We start from the raw sequence: 4,810 nt of genomic DNA, 5'->3' as shown, positions 1-4,810 counted from the left end.
GAGAGGCAAAGTAGGGTAGGATTCTTCTTCTGGAAAAAGATACGAATTCTTCTGAATAGCCATAAAGTAAGACAGGACAGCCTGATAGAGGTCTGTAAGATTAAGAAATGGTGTTGAGAAGGTGTGACTATTTTCTAAAATAACAATGCAATCCATGCAATTATTAGGCATTGCATTTAAAGAAAATCAAAGGAGGAAGGTTTTGACCTAGCATATAGTTAAATTATGGAATCCATTGGGATAAAATGTTGAGAAGGCCAAAGACCTGATCCATCTCACAAAGGGACCAGACAAGCTCCTAGAGGATCGGTCTATCGATACAATTGTTCATATTTAACCACAGAATCAGGAAACCCCTAAACTGTTAATTCCTGTAAACCATGAAAATTTACTAGGGGATGAATTACTTCCTGTAACTTGTATTATGTACTCTTCCCTATTGCAACTGACACCTCTAAAGACTTTATGCTGGGCTAAGTGGACTTTTGGTACAAAAAATATAGAAAGTCTTCTGTTTCTGAGTGGGAGGTAGGGTGCAAGAATGAACTGATGAAATGGGTCATGCAAAACCAACTGCAATTTTGTAAAAAGTAGTTTTTGTGAATAAGCAAAAATGGACATGCTATCATTGGAGAACTCTCCTATCCCCCAAATAACATGCAAAATTGGCTTTCCCCTGTGACAGGTAAACTTAACCTTGAATGGGTGACCTATCTTAACTCTGAAATAATTGTTTTCCCTCTGTAAGCTTCTGACTATGCAAACGTTATACACAGGCTTACCTTTAAGCATGTAAGTGCTCCCTTGAGAGCCGTGTATCTTTTTTTCTGTGATGTGTTGATATGATGTCCACTGGTTTCTCTTTCAAAGCTGAGTAAAGTGGATGCATCTCACACGTAGATGGCCATTTTGCAACACTCTTTTTGGTGGCTAGGAAATCCACTACAAATATTTCTGACCAAAATCTCAAAAAATATTTCTTATTAGCAGCTCCAGGATAGTTAATACTGAAGCAGCAGTGCTGTAGCAACGCCAGCCAAGGGTGAACTGAAACAGTGATATTTACTTGACTGATAAAAAAAAAAAAGTGTTGGGTTTTCTGGGGGATGCAAAGGCAAGCTTTGTTTAACTATTGGTCTGGTTGGCAATGCAGAAGGATTTTTTTTTTTATTTTCCATTTCTCCTTGCCTGTCTTGTTGGTCTCTCTCTCTCTGTTTTCTCTTTCCCAGATGCACCATAATATATCCATGCAGTTTCAGAGCTCTGGATTAGGCATGACCCTGGGTGACACAGGAATCCTGCTGATTCTTGCCACTCTTGTTAGTGAACTGCAGAAAAATGTGGTTATTCAACATATTTCCTTGTTTGGATATATTCAGTCCCTTTTTCACACAATAATAGAATACCTGTATTTTTCATAAAGCCTTTTCTGTAGCTAATTCCTATGAGGGTGGAAAATGCTGGGCAAAGGACAGCACATTTCACACTAAAAACTCACACTGACACTTGTTCAAATACTTTGGCACTGATCTGTAAAATATTACTCAGTCCTTTCCAGCGGCCTGCTGGCTAGATATGATGTACATTGTTAAAAATAAAGGTCAGCTGATTAGTGCTATTAGGTTGAGGCAAAGGAATCAGGAGAAAAAAAAGTTAAAAGTAAATGTGAATGCACAAACCTTATTTGAATAGGAAAAATACCCTTTACTATGACAGCTACTCTACATTTCAGTAAAACGCAAGTGACTAGAAAGTGTCATCATTTAAATCAGAGTACACTGTTTCTTTCTGAGGTTTCAGATCTCCAACTGGAAGCCTTTTGAATGAGGTTGGTTTATGCTTAAAGACACACCATCCAAAAATGAGTGGTCTGTTCCTCCCTGGCATCTTCTTTCTGAAGTCTGAAGTGCAATTTGCAAGTGTACAAGAGTCCCGTGACAGGGGGAAGCACTGCAGTGACTTGTGGCAGAGAGAAACAAAGGTCCCGACTGCACACATAAGAGGGTGACAGCAGTGAAGAGTGGGATAGAGCTCAGGTCTGCTGGCTCCTGCGCCCCTATGTCAGCCATGAGACTCTCACTCCTCATCTACTGTAGGTACTACATTATATTATTTACTGGGTGCTAACTGTACAAAGAAAGATTCTATTACTGCCACTTACTGCAGTTAATTAGTTCAAGGGAGGCCAGTAGGCCACGTTATACAGGAAGTTGGATGAAACACCACAATGGTTCCTTTTGACCTTGAAATCTATAAATCTATGAGACCTATAAAGGAAACCCTCCTAACACCATTAGGAGTCTTAACCAGCGTAGGGAACTCTGGATGCACAATAATGTGCAGGTCAGAGCTACATTGAGCTTTGAACACTGTTGTTTCCAGGGCATGACGGACATCTCCCAGGAAGAAATTTAGTAAGTGACCTTGTGATGCTCTTGTCACTGTTCTCCAGACAATATTTGTATCTTAGTTTCTGAGTAGCAATACTTGTCTATTACCTCGCTGGATAGTAGCAGCATCTACTCTTCCCATTTATGTAGACCATGTCATAAGGGGAGCCCCGGCTGACATCTAAATGTGTTGACAGAGACCTAGGTTTTCTGAGCTTTCCATGATGACCTACATTCATGCTGATGCTTACACTTGACAACAGAAGCTTTCAATTTTGATTAAGGCAGGCCACATAAAGAAATGTCAGAAGGTATGCGGAGCCTGGCCCATGCCTGTTATGAGAATGGACTCCTGTCCTAGAAAATTCAAATGAAAATGTTTATAAGGAAGTTGGTAAGGTAGCATAAATCCCTCTAATTGAGTAACCTAATCTTTCAAACAATCTTTCTCAATGCAGGGCTATTTACTTTGGATTCAGAGTAAAAAGGGAGTTAAAGGACCGATGGGGCTTTAGCTTTCCCAGTAAAGTGGTGGCATTGTAGGACTGGAGCAGAGTATGAGATGGTATTTATGGAATATAAATATCTGGTAACAAAGCATGAAAAGACAGCTATGCAGCAATGACCACTCCCTCACTGTGGGAATTCCCGTGGAAACGCAATTCACATCACTTTTCACTCCTCTGCTTAATGCAAGATGGGATTAAACATAGACAACTCTTCAAATATAAAGGCACTCAGTGGAGGCTGGAGGAAGACAGAGAAGAGGCAGTGATTGGTTTGCAGCTGCCTCTACAGAGGGAAGACCTGCAGAGCCCCAGAGGACAACTTGTGAAAGTGCTTCCCTGAACTACTGAGCTGTACGCACTAACATTCCTTACTTTTAAATTCCTGCACTGTGAGATATTATTTGGGTGTCCAGAGGCTGGAAACTCCAGCATCCAGCCCCAGGACATAGCCACACTCTTCCCCAGCCTTTCCTGCAGCCCTGTGCCCCAGCAGCACCCTTCACCCTAACTTCTTCCCCTCCCACGCACACTGCATGGGGATTACACAGAGAGGAACACATGTCCCTACATCCAATCAGTGAGTTTCTTCTTCCTGCACATCTACTTTGGTTCCTGTTCTTCTACCCTGCCACATGAGAGGTGATGACCTCTGCCTGCTTCTCCATATTTTTTTTTTCCATATTGCACTGCTTAATAAAGTTATTCTCACTGCCTGCAACCCTCTGAAGCCATAGAGGAGGGGGCAGTGGCAGCAGATGGTCCAGCTATGAGAGGAGAGTAGACATCTTAAGTTTTCATTTTTTAAGAGCGCAGAAGGTATCATTTAAGAACAGTTTGTGGGATGGAGAAGGTCCATAACAGATTCTTCTTTTTCTTATGATAAGACCAGGACCACATTCAGCTTCCCTTTCTAGTGGTGTAAATTTGAGCCATGTACTTAAACCAGTGGTGCTATTCCAAATTTACACCAGTGTGAGGGTATCATGACTTTGCATGTTTATTAGTGATTGCTAGCCACAGTTTAACTTTAAATGCATTAATAGCACCAAGTCTTTTGTTTGACCACCCACTGTTCACAACAGAATGGAAGTGGTGGCATATTTCTTAGTCCAAAAATTGACACAGATGCTTATGTAGATAAATACTACATATACCCTTCAGTCTGTGGTCCAGTGCTACTTGGATATTAAAAACACTAATATCAAATAAGGTATAAACAATGTGAACTGGAGTGATCCCTAGTTTACAATAAATATCTGCCATGCAGTTATAAGGATTAACTGACAACCTAGTATTTAAGATGCCTGTCAACTATGTTTTGTTCTCCTTTGAAGGATCCAATATGTGTATAATGTCTTCTGTTAAGTTTGGATGACTCTCTTAAATGGAAAATGCGCCCTACTGACCTCATTTGAAATAACTGTTTGGACTAATATAAATTTACAGCAGAGCCATTTACATTTCCTAGCTGTTCTTTCTGTACTACGTTTACTGAATGTGACAAGTTTAAGTAGATCTAAAGTGGATAATATTTTTCATCACGCTGTTGCTTTAATTGTTACTATTCAAACTGCTGCTTAGATCCAAAATGAGCAGAAACGCAACGTAAAATATAACTTACTGGCTCAAAGTCCTGTCAGGCAGCAGTCTTCTGCCTAAACTATAAGAAACTATTTGTTCACAATGTATGTATTCAGTGTTTGTACTCACAGAATACGTTATCCTGTAAATTTGAGAGACCCAAATGGACCGTGACAGATACTCTTGTCCACAACAACAGATGCAACTCTGAGAAGGAGGCTAAATCAGTCTCCTTAGCCTGTGTGAACACCAGTCACAGTTGCTTTGCTGTGCTTGTTGCACGGCAAGTCCCTAGAGGATGTATGGAGCAGGTGATGTATTAGCTCTGAG

This window comes from Charadrius vociferus, unplaced genomic scaffold (genome assembly GCF_000708025.1).
Source record: "Charadrius vociferus isolate BGI_N301 unplaced genomic scaffold, ASM70802v2 scaffold15, whole genome shotgun sequence".
Classification (NCBI taxonomy): Eukaryota; Metazoa; Chordata; class Aves; order Charadriiformes; family Charadriidae; genus Charadrius; species Charadrius vociferus.
This window is presented reverse-complemented; position numbering follows the sequence as displayed.